Source organism: Talpa europaea, assembly GCF_964194135.1.
Source record: "Talpa europaea genome assembly, chromosome: 2".
Lineage (NCBI taxonomy): Eukaryota > Metazoa > Chordata > Mammalia > Eulipotyphla > Talpidae > Talpa > Talpa europaea.
The window spans coordinates 111,840,897-111,864,360 of NC_140068.1; the positions used below are offsets into that span (position 1 = coordinate 111,840,897).

The following is a 23,464-nucleotide window of genomic DNA, read 5'->3' on the forward strand; positions in this document are numbered from 1 at the left end:
AACTTGTTTAAATGCTATCCGATCAGAGAAAATTAATTTCTAAATCAATATGCATGATTACTGGCAAGATTATTTTATTAACTTAAAACATGCTATGTTGGAAATTGATGTTATTGAAAAGAAATTTTTATTTGTAATATACTCACTGACTAGAGAAGAAAATTCTTTACAAATATATTTTATTTCCCTTCCTATTGCTTTTCTTCATATTGAATAACATTTATACCTATTAAATTTCTAAACATGGTTCAATTCTCCAACAGTTTCATCTACTATTTATTTTTATAGCCCATTGGTGATGTCAGTTGGATGTAGATGGTTTAGAAAATCTTCATAATCTGGGTTTTCAAACATTGTTGAGAAATTTTGTTCAATTCTCATTCTGAATTGATAGCTGCTTTTTATGTTTCTCTCCATTCAAGATCTATTTTCAGTTTGTCAGAACAAGTAGCAAGTATTTATGACAAGTTTCATTCCCTTAATTGAAGTCACATGTTAAAGAAGGAGGAGTCCTGTCCAGAATTTGTGTCTAAACATACTGAGAAAGCAGAATTAATAGCGTCACCACAGGGAAAGCATTAAAGAGCTACAGCCCTGGAAAGCAAACACTTAACCAGGACCTATTCACAATGTAGGCTCCACATGGTCAAGTAGAACAACAAAGAACTCTCTGTGGATCACAGTAATGTTGATCTTTAAAATCTCTTGGAAATAGGTTGGTAAAACACTGTTTAGGAGGTAGAAGAAAAAGAGCTTAGAGATAGGTTTGTACTGATTCTTTTCGTTTACTTTCAGAACTTTTGTCATCATATGTTTTGCCTATTTTATTTATTTTATTGAGGCATCAGTGATTTATATCCTTATTTGTGTTTTGGAAGTATAGGATGCCCTCTCTTCCCAGTATAGTTATTGTAGTGCACACAGAACTTTTAGAATAAATATTATTAATCTCTGTGGAGAAATTCTTTTACCTATAATATGAAAGAAAGATTAATTTATTCTCTATAAGAGAATAAATTATAAAAAGCTATTTTTTCATTTGTGATTTCAGAAATCTTGATCCAACAGAAATAAAAGAGGGAAATGTAAATTAAATTGAAAATGAAGAATTTAAATACAGCATATTATTCTTCAAGACTGTGGCACTAAGATATTTAGATCCATTTCTAAATCTTGTAATGTGTATGAAAAATTGTTTGCAGATTTCCTATGTCAGAATTTCCATAGGCATAAAAAGGATTTTTCCCCTTCCTGAACTAATATTTGGAGGTTATAGTAATTATGGAAATAATTAACAGTTTAACAGCATGCTATTAACCTCAATTTTGAAATGTTTCCATTTTTTCATATAATTTCATATAATTCATATAATTTTAGGCACAATTACACAAACCAACATGTTTGTCATAATAAATTAGTATTATTTATTTATCCCCTGCTCAGAAATTGTAAAACTCTGATAGTGTATGACAACTTGCAATACATTTCAGAGTTATTTTTTATTTCTATCCAATTTGGTCTATGGCAGAATGTAGGCTCAAAATATGATTCTTGAAAAGTTTATTCTGCAGAAAACACTAGACGACTTTGTCAAAATTATTCCCACCAGCATATTCAGTTAGTTTTCTAAGTGTATCCACTTTTGAATCATGGTCATAGTTCAAGGTATATTCAGGAAATATATTGAAATAGCACAATAAAGAAAAACACAGCTTTTTGTACCACATGAGAGAGAGAGAGACCAGCAATTTGATATTTAACTGCTCTCTAATCATATGTTTTCCTGATTATTATTTATTATTTATGTATTAATGAAAACTTTATATTATTTTGGTTTTAGGTGGTAGAGTTAACATTTTATACTCAAAAATAAGAAACTATGAAGGTGGGTTATTGACAATCTGTTGATATGTTTTATTCAAACATATATATGGGAAATGCATATATAGTTATATATACATATATTATATTTGTGTATATATGTGTAAATACATATATGTGTGTTCAATATATGCATATATGTGTGTACATATGTGTAATGCTTTAGGTGTTATGAATAGAATGAAAAACAAAAGGCATGATATCTGTTCTCTTAAACTTACTGAAAGACTACTATGGGGTTGTTAAACAAATATTTACCTACATGGTACATGATTATAATTCCTTCTTATTGTAATTGTGGTAACTAACAATTGTTGATGCATGCTATTTTCCAAGCATTGTTCTAAATACCTTACATTAAATAGGTTATACTCAATCTTTAACTCAACATAAGCAAACTTATTGGCCCCACTCTTTTTTTTAAAGATTTATTTACTTATTCATACAAGAACTGGGGTACAGGCCAGAGTTATGGGGGGTGAGAGGATTCACCAGGGACAGAGAGGGGAGCAGAACAGACAGATCTACTGAAACACACTGCTGAGGGGAGCAGCGGGAGAGTCAGGAGAGGTCTGCTGCACCTTGTGGGTAGCTCCCTGGCTGGGGATTGAACTCGTGCTGCAGTGGCTGTGGATAGATTCATAGGTTGCATATTAACCCCGTGCACCACCAAGGAGGCCCCCTTACTCTTTTTTTAAGATTTATTTTTAGTTATTTATACATACAAAACTGGGGTGTAGGCCAGTGGTGTGGAGGATGAGAGGATTCACCAGAGACAGAGTGGGGAGCAGAACAGGCAGATCTACTGAAATACACTGCTAAGGGGAGCAGTGGGTGAATCAGGAGAGGTCTGCTGTACCATATGTGGGTCAGCTCCCTGGCAGGGGATTGAACTTAGGTCACAGCGTTGGTAGCTTGATAGCGCTAAGACTTATCATCTACTTATCATCTACTTATCATTTACACCATCAGGGAGGCCACTGTCCCCACTCTTAAAGATGAGAATCTGAGCTTGGAAACGTGTCACTTGTCTGGGTTCATATAGATAAATAACTTAGAGAAGACATGAACAGAAATCTTTATGCTATCCCAGCCCTCTGTAAATTTCCATATATGTGATATGCCAAACAAAAAGAGTATGAGTTCAGGGAATTCCTCTTTAAGCAAGAAATATTGGCTGAAAGAAAGTCAGAATTGACTCAGAATGAATAGGAATTCAGAAAAGAAGGGGAAGTACGCTGAGGGTTTGATTTTTTTTTTAAGATTTATTTATTAATGCATACAAGAACTGGGGTACAGTCCAGAGGTGTGGGGGGTGAGAGGATTCACCAGAGACAGCGTGGGGAACAGAATAGGCAGATTGATCAAAATACACTGCTGAGGGGAGCAGCGGGCGAGTCAGGAGAGGTCTGCTGCGCCATGTGGGTTGCTCCCTGGCAGGGATCGAACTCTTGCTGCAGTGCCTTCATAGGTTGTGTCTTAACCCCTTGCACCACCAGGGAGGCCCATGTGCTGAGAGCTTCAGATGAGAATTAATCTGAATTGTCAAAATGGTAGAAGGTTGGGAGTCATGTTTAAAGTGACTTGCAAGATGAAAATGAGGCTATTCAGGTCCATTCATGCCATTCTGATGACTGAGCATATTTCTTAAAAGTAATCAACAAGTTTTAAGCAGAAGGATAATGTAATTTTATTGAACTGTATATCAATTTAAAGGCATAACACTGGATGTAAGGAGTGAAGAATATTGCCAGAATATAGAAAAGAAATAATAGTTGTTTGGATTAAGGTAGAGCGTGTGAGAGGGTAATAAAAACATATTTTTTTTTTGCATTGAAATAGACCAGTTTAGGTGATGTTAGGTGTTGGGATTGAAAGAGTTAATACTGTCGAGGATAAATTTTATATCTGCAAATAAAAAGCTGGAAGATCAAAGGTATTGCTCACTAAAAGGTAGTGGAAGAGGAACACTCTTTTTCTCGGTCTGACATTAACAAAATAATTATATCTTACAGGTGAATTACCAAATAATTATATCTTACAGGTGAACACATAGAAAAGAATGGGTTCACTATATCAAGTCACTGCGATTTTTCAGAGAATCATAGGATTATATCATTTAAAAGCCAAATCTATTTTGAACTTTTAAATTTACATGTGAAAACTTTAGACCTTGACTTAAAGAGTGAATTCACTAAAGTGAGATAGATAAAAATATAATATTAAATTTATAACCATTAAAGAATCTACAACAAATGCCAGGTTACTTGGCAATAAACTTCTATATCCACCATTTTTAATTAAACATAAATCTTCTCCCTTTATTTGGTTTTATATTTAGATAATCTCCATTGACAAATTTCTCCTCCTCCCCCCTCCTTCTGTACTCTCTCTTCCCCCAATTCCTACTCTTCACTCTCCTCTTCCTTTGTCGTTATCTACATCCTCATACTCCTCCAACAGCTCTTCCTATTCTTCTCACTCGGGATTTGGACACTGAAGAACTATGGACCAAAGCAATTATAGCTCTCTAAATGGTTTTATTCTGCTGGGCTTCTCTGACCATCCCACGCTGGAAATTGTCCTGTCAGGAATTGTCAGCATCTTCTACTTAATTACATTGGTGGGTAACACAGCCATCATTCTGGCATCTCTCCTGGACTCCCATCTTAACACACCAATGTATTTCTTCCTCAGGAATCTATCTTTCCTAGATCTGTGTTTCACAACAAGCATCATCCCTCAGATGCTGGTTAACTTGTGGGGACCTGATAAGACCATCAGTTATATGGGCTGTGCCATTCAACTCTATGTTTATATGTGGCTGGGTTCTGTTGAGTGCCTTCTCCTGGCTGTTATGTCCTATGATCGTTTTATAGCTATTTGTAAACCCCTGCATTATTTGGTAATCATGAACCCACACCTATGTCTCAAGATGATTATCACAGTCTGGAGTACTAGTTTTGTTGTTTCTTTAATATTATGTACACTCACCCTGAATTTGCCTCGATGTGGAAATAACCGTCTGGAACATTTCTTGTGTGAGTTGCCAGCTATGGTCAAGTTAGCTTGTATAGATACCACAACAGTTGAAATGTCTGTTTTTGCTTTAGGCATTGTCATTGTCATTACACCCCTCATCCTTATTCTCATATCCTACGGTTACATTGCTAAAGCTGTACTGAGAATGAAGTCAAAAGCAGGCCAACGAAAAGCAATGAATACCTGTGGATCTCATCTCACTGTGGTGTCCATCTTCTATGGAACTATAATTTACATGTACCTGCGACCAGGTAACAGTGCCTCCAAAGATCAGGGCAAGTTCCTCACCCTCTTTTACACCATCATCACTCCAAGTCTCAACCCTCTTATTTACACCTTAAGGAATAAGGACATGAAGGATGCACTGAAGAAGTTGATGAGAATTGACCATGGATCTAAAAAATCAAAGCGGGACTGGAATTCATAGAAAAATGTTAGATTTGATATGGCAATGAAATATGTTTTCTAATTGACTAAAATTTTTACTGAGATAATGAATGATACATATAAATTAATATAAAAATGTTTGTATAGAAATATTTTGTAGACACAAACAATATAACCACCCTACTTAGATTTCTGGCATGTCTAGTGATTGGCATGTCTTCAGGGAAAATGGGTAATTAGGAATTTTATTTTTGTTTGTAAAATAAAATAAGAGGAATATAAACACAAAATTGAATGCATTTAATTAATTTCAAAGTCCCTTAGAATCTGTTTTGGTTATTTAATTTTGTATTTTCTATGCTAATACTTATTAGAAATATAGATGTGAATGAATAATTTCATGTACATTATGGTTTGTATCTTAAATAATAATTTCTAAACAATGATGATAAATAATAATATATAAATCTTTTACATTGAAACTCCAGGGGTAGCTTTCAAGCATTCATGTGTGTTTGGCAGAGACAATAAGACCTGTAAGATAGCAATTTTCTTAATCACCACTTGAAGGAATTTACTCTTTGTGCAATGAAACTTGACATCAATATCTTAGATAAAGGTCCTTGCTATTTGAGCTTATAACTTCTTATCAGAATATAGCAATGTAAAAGACACAAATTAAAGGGACTTAAAGGTGAAAACACATTCTTTTTTTTTTTTTTTTTTACAGAAATTTATTTATTTATTTATTTATTGCATAGAAGAACTGGGGTATAGGATAGAGGTGTGACGGGTGTCTTTTTTCTTGATCTTGTGTTCAGTTTCTCTATGTTGCACGTGAGGGAAACCATCCAGTATTTATCTTTTTCCATCTGACTTATTTTGTTTAGCATAATCCCTTCCAGCTTCATCCATGTTGCCACAAATGTCATGAGTTTATAATTTTTGAATGCTGAATAGTATTCTGTTATGTATATATATATCACAACTTTTTGACCCATTCATCTATTTTGGGACTTTTAGATTTTTCCATACTTTATATTATAAATAGTTCTTCAAGGAAAATAGGAGTACAGGTTCTCTTTTGAAATAGTGGTTTTGTGTTCTTAAGGTAGATTCCTAGGAGTGACACCTCTGGGTCATATGGCAAATCTATTTTTAGTATAAATTCCAAGGAGTAGAAACACTGGATCATACGGTAGATCCATTTTTACTCTTTTGAGGAAACTCCTCATAGCTTTCGAAAATGGCTGGACTAATTTACATTCCCAACAGCAGTGCAAAAGTGTTTTTTTGTTTTTCAAAACCTCACCAGCATTTGTTGTTGCCAGTTTTTTGTTTTTGTTTTTCTTTTTTAATATGGGCCATTCTAATTCATGTGAAGTAGTATATCATTGTGGTTTTGATTTGCATTTCCATGAAATTGGCCTTGTTGAACACTTTTTCCACTTTTTCATATGTCTGTTGGCCATTTGCATTTCTTCTTTGGAGTATTTTTTTTTAACGTTTCTGCCCATTTTTTGACTGTGTTTTCTGCTCTGTTGTTGAGTTGTGCAAATTCTTTGTAGATCTTTAATATCAGTCTCTTATTAGATATATGGTAGGCAAATATTTTCTCCCATTCAGTAGGGACGTTTCTTCATTTGGGTGACTATCTCTTTTGTTGTACAGAAACTACTTAGTTTAAATTAGTCCCAGCTGTTTAACACCTCTTCTTTTTTCCTTGCTTCTGAAGGTAAGTCCTCAAAGAGATTTCAGAGGTATATGTCATGGAGTATTTTGTCTATGTTCTCATCTATGTATATTTTTGGTTATAGACTTTTATCTGTTTTGAGTTTATTATATGAGTTTTTTGTATTGTTGAGTTTATTGTATTGAGTTTTTATGTATGCTGTGAGATAGTAGTCTAATTTCATTCTTTTGCATATGTCAGTACAGTTTTCCCAGGACCATTTATGAAAGATGCCTCCCTGGTTCCAGTGTATATTCTTTGCTATTTTGTCGTAGAATACCTGACAATATATGTGTGGTTTTATTTCTAGGCTTTCAATTCAATTCCATTGGCCTTTATGACAGCTTCTGTTCCAGTGCCATGTGGTATATTATTATTATGACTTTGTAGTATAGTTTGAAGTCTGGGATTGCAATACCTATGTTCTTTCTGCTTTTAGTCAGAAGAGCTTTTGATACAGGGCATCAAGGGGCACTAAAACTGGCCAAGGACACTGCCCAAATAGTTTACCAGTCACCACTGTCTGAATTCATTTTTTCTGATATAAGTATGGCTGCCCTGACTTCTTCAGGGAGCCATTTGCCTATAGGATTGTTTTCCAATACTTTATTTTCAATCTATATTTACCTCTGAAACAAAGTGTGTTACCTGGAGGCAACAGTAGTTTAGATTTTCTAATCCAAACTGCTACTCTGTGTCTTTTTAATGGTAAATTTAGTCCATTAATGTTTAGGGTGAGTATGATTACTGGATGTCTGTTGCTGCCATTTTGTTCATTGTTTTGTGTTTCTGTTTCATTCGTTGTTTAGTTCTTTGTACCCATTTTTCTGTTGGTTTAGATCCTAAGGCTTCTTGAAATATTTCTAATGTGATTTAGTTGTGCTCTGTTCCCAAAGATTTTGTTGTCTGAGAAGGTTCTTAATTTTCCCTCATATAGGAAGGAGAGCTTTGCAGGATAGCATATTCCTGGTTTGATTTTTTTGTCTTGGAGCTTTAGAATGTCACTCCATTCTCTTCTTGTCCACAGTGTTTCTTGAGAGAAGTCTTATGTTGGCCTAATAAGTTGTCCTTTATAAGTTATTTATTTCTTTCCCTCATCAGTTTCATTATTGTTTTCTGTCTTGGACTCTTGGAATCTCTACTACTACGTTCTTGCTGTGTTTTCCTTTCATTTTATGATAGTTTAATATCCTTCTAGATTTCTGTATGTTTATTTTCATGTTCCACTTCAAGTTTGGGAAGTTCTCTTCAATTATTTCCTTGAATAGTTTTTCGGCTCCCTTGTCTCTTTCTTCTCCTTCTGGTATTTCAATGACTCTTATATTTCCTTTCCTTATGGAGTCATATAATTCTCAAAGTGTTTCTTCATTCTTTTTCCTTTGTCTCTTTTTCTTTTTATATCTGTGTCTTCGAGATTACTGATTTTTCTTCCATATTTCTATACTGCTTTTATGGCTCTTTCCAGAATTCCTTACCACCTCCATTGATCTTTTATTATCCTGCAGTTCTTTTATTTTTTTATTTAAAGTTTCATTCTTATTCTCCTGTTCTTTTATCGTTTCTCATAGAATTTTTATCCCTTTTTTTATATCTTCTCACATAACTCTGAACTGTTTTTCAAATTCTTTGACTTTCTTAATTTTGGCAATTTTGAGTTATTCATCTGACAAATGGGCATTCATTTGTGTCTATAATACTGGATTCTGGAAACTGATTTTCTTTCTTTGCTGTATTGCTCCCTGGAGTGCTTGATTGACCATTTGTATTTTTCTTTCTCTCCCTTGTTTTATTTTGGAGTTGTTGTAAACATGGGTCTGTCAGACTGCCTGGCTAGTGGAACCTCTTATAGCTCCCACCAAGCTGTGATTCCACCGTACTGCTGGTGGCAATGAGGGAACCAGATAACACCTTTAGGTTCAGGATTAACATATGGGATTTTGGCACCCAACTTCCTTCCCTGCCAGTATGACCTAGGGAATGAACATGACAAACCCACTGGGCTTCCAACATCTTATTTCCTGTTCCTGCCCAGGAAGTACCTATCCCACGTTGTCTGCCTTCGTTCTTTACTCTCTAACATACACACAAGATGAAGAACAAGGGATGTGGGAATGCTCAGGTGAGATCACAATTGTGCATTGACCTACTTTGGACCACCCTTTGCTGTCTTTTAATATTGCCTGCCAAATGGCCAGAAGCATCAGGAATGAAGCCAAATCTAACATCTAAAAAGATGGAAAAAATTCTTACTCTGGGCTTTCTTCAGCTCAGAGTCTATAAATTTAGATTGCAACATAAAAAACATCTGGTTTTCTTGAAAGCCTCTGGCCAAGCAAGCTTAATAGTGGGCTATCTACAGAATGAGGGTGCCTAGTCACCAGTGTTCTAAGTTCTATTGGGATTAATCATCAAGAAAGTAAGGTCACTTTTTCAAGATTTCATTACCTGCACCCCTTCCTGCAATTAGACCTACCCAAACCCCATTCTGAGCTATTGATTACTCACCTTCCTCCCCAATGTATCTTAACTTTACATAATGATACAACACAGCCCTCTCAACAGCTCCCTGGAAATGTAACTAGAGTCTTAAATTTAAGGAGATAGTTGAAATCATACCTCCTTTTTCTGACCAATCTTGTGGTGAGGTATTTCCCAGACAGCATAATGACAATCAGGCTAGACTCTGCTTTCCAGAAACATCATCATATATATGATATGATGCCTGTAACACATGGTGACAAGTCCAAGGCACAGAGTGAGAAATTTACAAGCAAGAGAGAGCATGGAACACCACTCAAAACAGGCTTGGGTTCCAGGAGTATGATACTTTCCTTTTGGCCTCATGTTAAGGTCAGTACTATGAGGGAGTTCACACTAATGCCTATTCTGATAGTCATCCTCTGGAGTAAAATCATTGCTTGCTTCTTCTTATACTTTAATGTGACCCAGACGCTTCTGAAACCATCAAGGTTGTGGAGGCAAAATATCACAATTGATGGGTACTCACAAGTGCAATTACAGGATACAACTCAGGATTCAAAAACAATAGGGTTTATTTATAAAGAGGACAGAGATATAGAGAAGTTGGGAGAGAGGAAAAAGAGGCAGTGACAACGGTCAGGCAGTGGTTTGAAGTAGAAGTCAGACATGAGAGTCTCAAAAGTCAGATGTATGCAAAGTTCTGTGAAGGTCTACAATGGTCTCTCCAGAGGTGGCACCATAGAAATCAGCAACAGCAATCCAAGGGCCAGGCTGGGCAGCACTGGATGCTGGACCAAGCAGTACCAAAGAGAACAGCACTAAACGGTGGTGACAGACACATCATAGGCAAGGACCAATGTTACAACTTTTAGAGATGCTGAGAATTAGCCAGCAGCAAAGAGCTCTTTTAGAAATACCTAACACAAAGCCAATAGTATCAGTCAGCAGGTGATGTCAGAGACAGATTTGGTGGTCAAGTCTATGAAGGACTATGAGACCAAAGGACAGAGACCAGTGTTACAGGTCTGCTAGGGATATAGGAATACCCCTATACCTGGTATAAGAATCTACACACACACACGCACACACACACACACAGGGCATAGGCTGCATGTACACACTATATGAATAATGATGTTTTCTTTAATCTAAAACCTTTGCTTTGAGCTAAGACTTCTGCCCCAATGATGCCCAAATGAGTACTAAACATCGATGCTATCATATGTACCACAGTCAAGATAACTGATAAGCTGATAACAAACTCTGGTGGCTGAATGTAACAAATACCAAGAACATCAACTATGATGGGTTGGTCTGATAAACTGATTCAACTATGTTGGGCTTTTTGCTCATGATTTTTTTGGTTTAATTAATTATAAAGCAAAAAAGGTCAATTGAATGGTTTATAAAGTCATCTGGATAAAACCATTTGCTAGCTTTTCAGGTCTTCTAAATTCCTACTGCCTGTTTAGTGATATCATCATTTGCTGCTAAAGGTGCTGATGGAGTTATTGAAGTCATTAATTATAATTTTGAATTTGTATGTTTTTCCTCTGTGTCATATTGGGCTTTTTCCATGTATATTGATATCTTGTTATAACTGTCTTCAGCAAAGAATATGCAACACTAATAAAAGATATATGCAATCTTATGTTTATAGCATTATTGTTCATATTAGCCAAGACATGGAAAAAAATTAAATGTCCATCAACAGGTGACTAGATGAAGTTGTGTTATGTTGATATATACTCAACAGAATATTACTCAGCTGTTTTTTAAAAAATGAAATTCTACCTTTTGGGACAACATGGATGGAATTTGAAGTGATTATGCTAAATGAAATCAGAAAGTGAAGATAATTACCAGATGGCATTATTCAATTATCAAATATAAATCACCAAAGAAAACTGGCATATCGAAACAAAAATAATTCTTAGACTCTGGAAAATATGGTGGTTATAAGACGGGTGGGTGGGAGGAACTGGTAGAGATAGCCAATCTGATAGGATTTGCACTAGAACTTGGGTTGTAGGTGAAGAGAGGCTTATAGAGACACCTATTATATAATATAGATTAATATCTGTATTATAATTATACATGATAGATTATATATCATATAATTATATATTGCATATTAATGTTATATTACTATATTATGTAATATGGTGAATCAAGATTTTATTCTAAAAAAATTACAGATTTCTCCATAGATTGACCCTTTCACCATTATACAATGTCCTTGGGACAGCTCATCACACACCCCACGGTAGGCACAATGTGACCACAGACTCTTTCCCCAGAAACCTGCTCCCCACCCACAGCTCCCTGTACCTTCTCCGGGGAGAATTCCTTGCCCCAGAGGGCCCAGCTAGGGCCCAGCCTTGTATAAACCAAACAAACTACTCCAGCTTGCCGCCTCAGCCCAAGACTGGATTTCCCCGCTTTCTGCATTGCCACTTCCAGACCAGAAGCAGAAGTGAGGTTCTGTGGGCAGTGCCGGGAGGAGCTGACGGTTTGGCAACAGCCGGAGTCCTGGCTTCCAGGCACGTGCCTGTCAAAACTATAGAGAGCTGTGTGGAGACTTCTCGACCTACTAAAGATAGAGCTTTCATATGATCTAGCAATTCCCTCCTGGGTATTTACCCAAATGACACAGAAACATTAATTCCAAAGGGCACCTGCACCCCTATGTTTATGCAGCACTATTTACAATAGCTAAGCTATGGAAACAACTCAAATGCCCAAAAATAGATGACTGGATCAAGAAGATGTGGTACATATACACCATGGAATATTACTCAGCATTCAAAAAAGATAAACACATGCAATTTGCAGCAACATGGATGGAGCGAAATAAGTCATAAAGAAAAAGAAAAATACGGGATAGTCTCACTCATAGCAGGAATTTAGAAAACCTAAATAAGGCACCAGGAGAAAGACTAATTAATACAAAGTAAAAATCAAAATCAACAAGCAACTATAAACTAGAGACACCCTGCTGGGGTGGGGGTACAGGGGGAGAGGAAGGATTAGTGTCAAAATAAGGGGGGATGCAATTGTATGGGGAATATAACCAAAACGAAAATGCATACATTGTGCAAAAATGAAAAATGATGTAAGAATTATATAAAATAAAATATTTAAAAAAAACAAACAAAAAAAAACCCAAGCGAGAGGAGTAAGTCTTTGAGCAGTAGGAGGACTGGCTGACTCCGTTTCAAATCTCGGGACGGGACGGTGTGGACTGCAGGTGGCCCCAGTCATGGCCTGGGTCGCTCACTGAAATCCCGTTTCCTTTTTTTTTTTTTTTTTTTGTATTTTTAATTCTTTTAATCTTAGCTTTAAGCTATACGCATTTGATTTTAGGAACAAAATTATGATTCCTATTTGTAAAAACTGTATGATTACCATAGATTCTGCAGAGTCTAAAATACAATAATCTGACAAGAAATTGGAAGTTTTAAGGAATTACAGATTGCATATTTCAGGGCAATATGTGGCTTGAATGTTCTAGCCTCATCAATGGCTTCAAATCAGGCATACTAGATTTCACTTATAGGAGGAATATAGGGGAACCAAACAGACATCAGGGGGAAAAATAATAACAGTACAAACATCTACTGAAGTTAAGGGTACATTCATTATCTATTGCTACATAGCAATATTTATTAAAATCCCAAACCCCAGGGACTGCATTCATCTGAAGGCTTTACTGGTGCTGAAAGATTCACTCACGTGGCTGGCAAGTCAGTGCTGGCTCTTGGAGGCAGTTCCTATCCAACTACGTTTCTCCACAGGACTACTTGAGTGTCTTCCACAAGTGCAACAAGGTAGAAGTTTAGGGGATTGGGTTTCCAGAGAGATTTCTGAGCTCTTATTTCAGAGGGATATTTCTGAACCATTTTCAGGTGATGACTAAGTCTAGGTAGTATCCATGGAATGTGTGTCCTAGGTAGACTGGGACAAACTTAATATGCGAGAGTCATCCTCAAGGACTCTGATATCATCTGAGTGAGGTAGGATTGGAGATTAAAATAATAATGGGATTCAGGTGTCACAGTCTCCAGTGCATCGGGGTTGTAGCAAAATATGTGTGATGTGCTGTAGACTCGGTGAAGCTTGGGTTTTAAAACAGGTTGGAGCAATAACATTTTTTTAAAGATTTATTTATTTATTTATACAAGCACTGGGTACAGTCAGAAGTGCAGGAGGGTGAGAGAATTCAGCAGAGACAGAGCGGGGAACAGAATAGGCAGACTGACGAAATACACTGCTGAGGGGAGCAGCGAGAGGTCTGTCACACCATGTGGGACCCTCACTGGAGACCGGGGATCAAACCGGCACTGCAGAGGCTGAGGGCAGCTTCACAGCCCAGCACTCAACCACTGTGCCACCAGGGGAAGCCCTGGAGCAGTAACATATTGGTCATACCAGTTAGGAGTGAGAAAGACAAGTGTTGCCATCACTTAGCACTAATAGCAAATTTAATTTAATTTATATTTTGAAGGAGGGCATGATGGGCAGGAAGAGAGTCTTTCAATACTTCATATTTTCCTTTATTCCAAAACCCTGTTCTGAGTACACTGGGAGTAAGAGAGGAGTGTCCTGGTTTTCTCAAACCAGGAAAATTTATTGCCTGAATCTCAGAATGGAAGCCATTGTTCTGTCTTCCACTTATGGTAAGTTGTGGGGTCCTAAGTTCATGCTATAAAGATGCCTGTATTATGGAGCAGGTACAGAGTAGGAGGGTGAGCAGGCAAGGTGGGAGTGGAACCCCAGGAGCCTGGATGTTTTTAGTAATGATTATGTTGTTCTTAGGACTTGGGACTTAGGTGATTTGAGTGTCTGTGAATTTGTTACCTGTATAGTGACTTGAAGAGTCTTTTGATTCACACCTGTAATTCTTTCTATAAACTTGGCTAAGTAAAAGTGATGTCCCTTGAACTTGAATTTCTTCATCTGTGAAGTATAATAGTAACCTCTTCTTTGAGTGCAGTAAGACCAGTGCCCTATTTCCTGGCCTGAGTGAAATGGTCTCTATTCTGGTTTTTCTTATGAAACCTGTGTTTGGGTAGGGGTGAGTGTATGTGCTGTGTGGGGTGGTCAAATCACAGACAGGTGGGCAGCCTCCAGATTTGTAAGTGTTAAAACAGAGATTATGCTTGAATTTTTGTGATTCATTTCTTCTTCTCCAGTTCAGCCTTCCCTCTACTGAGCCTTTCTTCATAAAGGATCAACAGAGGAGGAAAAACTAGTTAATGGCTTTCTGATAAGCTGGTTATAGGTAAGTGCATGTTTCTGTTTCCAGATGATTATTCCTTTGACCAGAACTTGGTCTTGTCTCCACTGCCCATCCCCTACTTCCCTGTTGCCCTGCCCTTTCTGTTGTTAAATTATGGAAGCCCCTCTGGGCCCTTGCTGTCTCCCAGTGCTTTAAAATAAACTTTATACTAAAGTTTCCTGTTTTCACCATGGAACCTCAGAGCCAAACTAGGTATTCAGGTATCCCAGGATCTCTGGGCATCTGGTGAAGAGTTAGGGGCTGTCATCAAACAATGTCACTATATGTCAACATTTACATTTGCAGGACTTCCTCCAGGATCACTGTCTATATTGTTTTCTGCTGGGAGCTCTAAGGTTGTGCCAAGGAAAGATATGACTGATGCATATGTCCTAAACGCAAGCGAGTATGATCGCCATTGAGAAATTATTTATTTGTTCACCAAGTATTTCTCTGATCTCAGCAATGTGCCAGGACTATATTCAGTCTTCAGTATAGAGGGAAGTAAGTTGTATGAGTTCACAGTCTCACTGGGAAAGAAAACCACCTGTGTGTTAGAGGTGCATCTAATCATCAGGTGGGTTGGCATAAATTAGGAAGACATGAGCATTGAGGGCTGAGCACAGAAGCAAATGAAAACTGAGCTCAGAACCCTAGTTTTACATCCTGTGCTTTGGGTTCACCATTCCTAGCTTTCTCATCCTCACCCTTTTCCTCTTAACGGTGGGGTGAACCTTGGCTAAGCCATGATGTTTGTGGTTTAGAACCTGGTGACCTTTGAGGATGTGACTATGCAGGTCACCCAGGAAGAGTGGGCATTGCCGGCCCCCTTTCAAAGAAGACTATACATAGATGTAATGCTAGAGAACTGCAAGAACCTGGCATCACTTGGTAAGTCTGAACTCATTCCTGTATTTATTTAATGACTCAGGTAACAAGTTTTTTTTGTTTTGTTTTGTTTTTTTAACTCATGCAATATTCACAAAACAGAAAAGCTCACCATTTTAACTTTTTTAAAATACACAGGTCAGTGACTTTTAGTAATGCCACAGTGTTGTGTAACTATCTCCATCTAATTCCAGAACATTTTTATAGCACCAAAAATAAAATCTATAGTCATCCCCCTAACCCTCAGTCACTTGCAACCACATCTCTATTCTGTCTTAATGGACCTTCCTATTCTAGACATTTTATATAGCTGGAATAATTACATATATGGCCGTTTTGTCTGACTACTTTTGCTTAGCTTAAGGTTCAGCCATGTTGTAGTACATGTCAGAATTTCATTCCTTTTTGTGACTGAATGTTACTCTATTGTGTGTATCTACTCATCAGTTGATGGACATTTGAGTTGGATATCATGGATTGTATTGCTGCAAACATTTATGAAAAATTTTTGCTAAACATATTTTTCAGTTCTCATGGGTTTATATCTAGGAATGGAATTGTTGGATCATGTACTCATTCTATGTTTAACTTTTTGAGGAATTTTCAAAATTGTGCACATTCCCACCAGCATATATGAAGTTTCTTATTTTTTACATATGCAACAGCCCTTGTTTATTTTCCTTCTTTATTTAAATTAAAGCCATAGTTTCAGGCATGGAGTGATAGATATCTCATTGTGATTTTTATTTGCATTTCTCTAAAGAATGAGATTGTTTGTCTTTTCATGTGCTTGATGACTATTAGTATATCTCTTTTAGGGAAATGTGTTTTCAAGTCCTTTGTCCATTTGTGGGAGTTAGGGCTATTTGTCTTTTTGTTGTTGAGTTGTAAGAGTTCTTTATATATTTTTGATATTAGACTTGTACTAAATGTGTGTTCAGACATTTTCTCACATTTTGTGGATTGTCTTTTCAGTTTTTTGAAGGAATTGTTTTGTTAGATATGGAATTCTTAGGGGGTAGGGGATTATTTTTTTTTCTTTGAATATGTCATTCCACTGCTTAATGGCCTTTATGATTCCCAATGAGAAACCAACTGTTTATCTTATTGATTATTCCTTTTGCATGATAAGTTGTTTCTCATGTTCCTTCTAGGATACTCTGTTTGCTTTTGGGTGTGAACAGTTTTATTTTAATGTGTCTCAGTGTGGATTTAATTCCTCTTTATCAAAGTTCCTCATTGGGGGCCTTCCTGGTGGTGCAGGCGATTGAGCGCCACACTGTCAAACTGTCCACAGTGTCTGCAGCACAGGTTTGATCCTGGCCAGCCGGGGAGAATACCAAATGGCAAAGCAGACCTCTCTTGTCTCACCTGCTGCTCCCCTCGGCAGTGTATTTCGTCAGTCTGCCTGTGCCTGTTCTGTTCCCCACTCTGTCTCTGGTGAATCCTCTCACCCTCCCGTGCATCTGGCCTATACCCTGTTTCTTGTATAAATAAATAAATCTTTAAAAAAAAGTTCCTCTTTGGAGTTTAGTTTCTTGGATGTGTAGATTCATAATTTTCATCAACTTAGGAAATTTTTGACCATTATTTTCAAGTATTGTTTCTGCCCCTCTGCCTTGTCTTCTTTCTCTCAAGGACTCCCATGATGTATATGTTGGACATTTGATGGTATCCCTCAGGTTTCTTGTGCTCTATTCCTTTATTTTCTTCTTTACACTGTTCAGATTGGGCAATCTCAATTGACCTGTCTTCAAGCTCACTAGTTCTTTGCTCTAAAAGATCAAGTCGACTGATAAATGCTTCCAGTGAATTTTTCATTTTAGCTGTTGTACCTTTTAACTCCAAAATTTGATTTTATTTTTATATCTATCTTCATGATGATCTCATAATTGATTTGAAGCGTGTCTACCTAAAATCCCTTCCTCAGGGATAGTTTCAATTTTCCTTTTCTCATAATAGGTCATGCTTTTTGCTTCTTTGCATGCCTCATTTTTTAAAAAACTCCATTTTTTTTAAACTGTAAATAAGCAATTTCCCCATTTGCAATATTTGTTGTTGTATGTTGTAGGTCAGATTGTTCATTTATTTAGCAACTCTTCCAATCTTATTTTATAATGTCTGACCATCATTTGTAGCCACTGAAATCTCTGTTCTGTACGCTTAACGATCAGCTAGTGATTTGCTAGAGAGTTCCTTAATGCTTGAAATCCAAAGATGCTCAGTCTTTGCAGTTGGTCTCTATGTGCATGACTTCAAATTTCATTCAAACAGTTGACAGATCTGCTATAAAATTCACATCCTGCTTCAGCAGAGCCTAAAAATCAAACAGGTGAGGACTTAGTGCTTTCTCATGTCTTAGCATGCATAGGTATGTAACAAATACCTGGTATATTCATAGAAATGTGTAGATTTTCAAAGACCTTTTCCCCAAAGCACCTCTGCTGTTCCTCCCAGACTTTTTGGTTAGTCTTATAATTGCTTCAACAATTTTCCTATGTGCCCCAGGTAGCAGTGGTTAATACATTTAAATGTATTAGGCATATGCTTTGGCTCACTACCCCTGTATTAACCTCAGCTCTGACAAACTTTGGAGTTAAAATAAAAACAAGTCTTTGAGCCAGTCCTTCAGGGAGCCACCAGAAAGGCCAAAACTAACAACCTTGGCAATTTGAGAGAAAGGAACATTCTGGTCCCACCAGTAGTAGGAACAAAGAATGTTGTCTTTAAGGGAACAGGGTATGGCACCAGGGTCATCAGATGCCACAGAGCTCTCTTACAAGACACAGCTGTTTGTCTTGAATTCTTCTGGTTTCTATAAACTTTTGATCACTCCAGAATTCTGTAAAGTTGATTCTGACAGGTATTATCAATTACTGTTTTGGAGGAAAGGATAAACTTTTAAAATTTCCACCCCATCCCATTTTCCCATTACTTCTCTAAAGTCTTCTTAAACACATTCATGGTCTTAAATCTGTGTTCAGAGTTTGGGATACAGTGGTGATTTAACCAGCGTCCCTACCATCTTGGAGCTTGCAGTTTTAATGCTTTACCAATGAAATGAAAGTTTATTCCTTGTCTTGATATTATATCCTCTGTGGATAAAAGCTTTAGAGCTTTTAAGTCTGTGTTTGAAATTGGTCTTGAGCTTCTAGGATGTTATTCCCAGTCACCTTGAGTCTTGACTTGAGGGCATGAATGTTTTTTCTTTTTTCATTGTAAAAGAGTTACTATATTAAAATTTAGGAATTATTATTATACTTCTCCTAAAATCACACCTGTTTATGTTTGGAAAATGGAAATTCAGTTTCACGCTGGGGCTTGTCTCTCTGTAGAGTCCCTCTACATCATTTGTATTTTCTCCATGCATAGGGAATCAAGTTGGTATACCTATGTTGATCTCCAAACTGGAGCAAGAAGACATATTTATGACAAAGGAGAGAGGAATTATCTCAGGCACTGCTGTCCAGGTGAGCACTTGGTAGATTTGATTTCTTCGAGGAACATCTCACACCCATGGCTTGGGACTTTGTGGTATTTCTTTCTTTTTTTTTTTTAAAGATTTATTTATTTATTTATACAAATACTGGGGACAGTCAGAAGCGCGGGAGGGTGAGAGAATTCACCAGAGCCAGAGCGGGGAGCAGAGCAGGCAGAAGGACCGAAGTACACTGCTGAGGGGAGCTGCGGGCGGCAGGAGAGGTCTGCGCGCCATGTGGGACCCTCCTCCAGTGGCTGGGGAGCAGCCAGGGATCGAACTGGCACTGCAGAGGCTGCGGGCAGCTTCACAGCCCAGCACTCAACCGCTGCGCCACCGGGGAGGCCCACTTTGTGGTATTTCTTTAGGAAATGTTGGGGAACTTAATAAAATGCTCTTTTTCTTGAAAAGATGTAGAACATTTGTTATGAATCTCTTCATGTAACCTAAATTTCTGTACCATGTCTTCCATTGCAAACTTCTTGAAAAACCGTAGTCCTTCAGAGTATGCCTCTAGTAACGTGTGCATTTTATTATTTATTTTCTCCATCAACTTAAATTTCTTTTCACTTTGTTTCAGATCTTGAGACTGTATTTAAAGCCAAAGCATTTACTTCTAAGCTGCATGTTTTTAGAAAGGAAAAATCTAAACATATAAAAATGGTAAGATTTCTGATTTTCCTCAGTAGGAAAGTGCCATAAATTTAAAAAGCCAGGAGGGGGGGCGGAGCAACATGGCTGCGAGGAGACGCTGCAAGTAAGATCTCCCATTAAAAAAAGTTAATAGGGAGGAAAAGCGGCAGGTCCCAGTGAGAACTGGGACACAGAAGATAAACGGGTGACTCCAGCAAACTACCCGAAGAAGAAAGTGGCCATAAAAGAGGACTAGAAGGGAGGGAAGGGCAGAACCCTGCTCCCCTCCCCCGCCCACAGAGGCGGCACTCTCCGACTGGCAGAGAGGAGGAAAACAACAAACCAAAACGGCCAACAAGAACAAACGACTCAGCAAGCGGGACTGTGAGTGGAAAGGAACTATTGCAGCCACCACACCCCGTGAACGGGAGCTGAGGCGAACCCTGCAGGATTCGCCGCAGCGATGAGCAAACAGCTCCGGGCGCCATTAGAGAAGAACAAAGACCCAGGGAGACGTGCACACAGCCCGGGCTGCCGGTAAGCTTGCGCGGAAAAGCGCGCTGGGCGCGCTTGAAAAGCAAGTGCAGACCTGGATCGCGGCTGCCCAGGTACCCGCGCCTGCAACCTAGGCTTGCGGGGAGATGCGCGGAGGTCCTCACTGAGGTGAAGGTCCCTCCCTGAGTAAGCAGGAACCAGGCGCCCAGGCACGGGAGCGGTGCAAAAGGCGCCATCCCCGCGCCACTGAACTGGGCTACAGCCCGCGTCCTGGAACTGAGGGCTTTGAACTGAGACCCGGGGCATGAAAATTCGGGGCGTGGGTTCTCCACGACGGTGGGGCACAAGGCAGACACAGCACCCCAAAGCTGTTGAGGTGTACCCTACCATTCCCGCTCTGTTCCCTGTCCCACGGGGTGGGGGGAGGCGAAAAACAGCCCCCCAAGGACAATAGGAGAGATCTCTGGCGCCACCTAGTGACCAGGAAAAAAATGTCACTAACACCCCATAGAACAGGAAATTTCTTAAGACTGCTTGAAAAGGGCAGAAGGCTTCTGGAGGACCCAGTGGCCAGCCGGGAAGTTAGCCCACGCCAGGCCCCTTCCGACCAGCAGTCTGAGCCCACAGAGGGAGCAGGCACCCACGTCCGGGGCAGACCGGGTGCGCAGAAGAGTGTGCCTGAAACCGGAGGCGCAGGGACTGCATCCCGCTTCGCCATTTTAGAACAGGGACATTTCGTCAGTAAAAACTGCCTAAAACCAGCAGAAAGCTCCCCCAGAAGACAGAGATGGCTCCTGGAAGAGCCAGAGGGGAGCGGAGAAGTTCACCCAAGATGCCAGTCAGTCCGAGCAACACAGTGTCCCAACGCATACGACAAATGAGAAAACAGACAGTAGGGAGTAGAAGAACCACATGCAACCTAACAACTCCTCAGGAAAGAAGCACACCACAAAAAGTAAACCACTCCCCAGATTGCAACGACAGCAACTTGGAAGAACTTCTGAGCCTTCCAGAAAGAGAATTTAAAATTGCCATGATTAAAAAAGTGATAGATCAGAAGAAGGAAATTGAGTCCTTAAAGAGGGAAGTAAAAGAAATGCAGTAGATCAAAGAATTAATGGAGGAACTAAAGAACTCTGGGAAAAGCAATGAAAGCAGAATAGATGAAATGGAAGAACGAATAAGTAATCTTGAAGACACAGAAATAAAAAGAACCAAAACAGAAAAGGAAAGAGAAGTACGAAGGAAAAAGAATGAAGAAAGACTTCGGGAACTATCTGACTCCATGAGGAAAGGAAATATAAGAGTTATAGGAATTCCAGAAGGAGAGGAGAGAGATGTAGGACCAGAGAAAATATTCATGGATATAATTGAAGAGAACTTCCCAAAGGCGAAGAAGGAGCTGAAAATTGATATACAAGAAGCAAGAAGAACACCAAACTTCCACAACGAAAGGAAAAACACAGCAAGACACATAATAGTAAAGCTCCCAAGAATCCAGGACAAGGAAAAAATAATGAAGCTGACAAGAGGGAAGAAACAGATAACATTCAAAGGAAAACCAACCAGGCTGACATCAGACTTCTCTGAAGAAACACTACGGGCAAGGAGAGAGTGGAGGGACATAGTCAACAGACTCCAAGAAAACAGATGCCAACCAAGAATACTCTATCCTGAAAAGCTCTCTTTCCTCCATGAAGAAAGAATATGGACCTTCCCAGACAAAGAGAAACTCCGGAATTTCATTACGACTAAACCCCCACTCCAAAAAATACTACAAGGAATCCTAAAGACAGAACCTCAGAGGGACGAATAACAACGAAAGAAGACCAAAAAAAAAAAAGTTATTAAAAGAATAAATAAATAAAATCAAAGGAAAGACAAACATAATGGCAAATACAGATGCTAACATATCAATATTAACTCTAAATGTAAATGGACTAAACTCTTCAATAAAAAGACACAGAGTTGCAGCCTGGATTAAGAAACAAAACCCAACCTTTTGCTGTCTCCAGGAAACACATTTAGCTACAAAAGATAAAAATAGGCTCAAAGTCAAAGGATGCAAAACAATCCTACAAGCAAATGGGCCAAAAAAGAAAGCAGGAACAGCTATACTTATATCAGATAAAACAGACTTCAAACTCAAAAAAATAAAAAGAGACCCCAATGGTCACTACATTATGATTAAGGGGACAATACTTCAAGAAGAAATAACACTCATTAACATATACTCACCAAACGAAAGAGCACCAAAATATATCAGACAACTGTTGTCCTCTCTGAAAACAGACATCAGAGAAAACACATACGTAGTAGGAGACTTCAACACACCACTATCAACAATGGATAGATCAACAAGACAAAAAATAAGTAAAGAAACTAAAGCTCTAAATAAGGACCTAGAGCATTTGGGCTTAACAGACATCTATAGAACACTAAACCCCAAAAAAATGGAGTACACATTTTTCTCAAGCGCACACGGATCATTCTCCAGGATCGATCACATACTGGGGCACAAGACAAACATCAACAGATACACCAAGACTGAAATCATACCAACCATCTTTTCTGACCACGAAGGCATCAAACTAGAAATAAATCATAAAAAGAAGGCAAGGAACTATCCTACCTCATGGAGATTAAAAGCCACACTACTGGAAGACCACTGGACTAACGAGGAGATCAAAGAAGAAATTAAAAAATTCTTTGAATTGAATGACAAGGAGGACACCAATATCCTAAATGTTAGGGATGCAGCAAAAGCAGTAATAAGAGGAAAATATATAGCAATAGAAGCTCACATCAAAAAACAAGAAAGAACTCAAAGAAACAACCTAATCTCGAAGCTCAAAGATCTAGAAAAAGAACAACAAAAAAACCCCAAAACCAGTAGAAGAAAAGAAATAATAAAAACCAAAGCAGAAATAAATGAAATTGAAACTAAAAAAACAATCCAAAAGATCAATGAAACCAAGAGCTGGTTCTTTGAAAAAATAAATAAAATAGACAAACCCCTAGCCAGGCTCACAAAGGAAAAACGGGAGAAAGCACAAATACACAGGATCATAAATGAAAGAGGAGAAATCACAACGGACACAGCAGAAATCAAAAGAATAATCAGTAACTACTATGAACAGTTATATGGAAACAAGTTCAACAATCT

General features: G+C 38.2%; 1 pseudogene across 1 annotated transcript; it reads left to right on the plus strand.

Annotated features, from left to right (window-relative positions):
• Positions 1–4,387: 4,387 nt before the first annotated feature.
• Positions 4,388–5,378, plus strand: LOC311188267 (olfactory receptor 2W1-like; annotated as a pseudogene). Its single transcript has one exon. The product of its transcript is annotated as an olfactory receptor 2W1-like (transcript).
• The last annotated feature ends 18,086 nt before the right edge of the window (positions 5,379–23,464 follow it).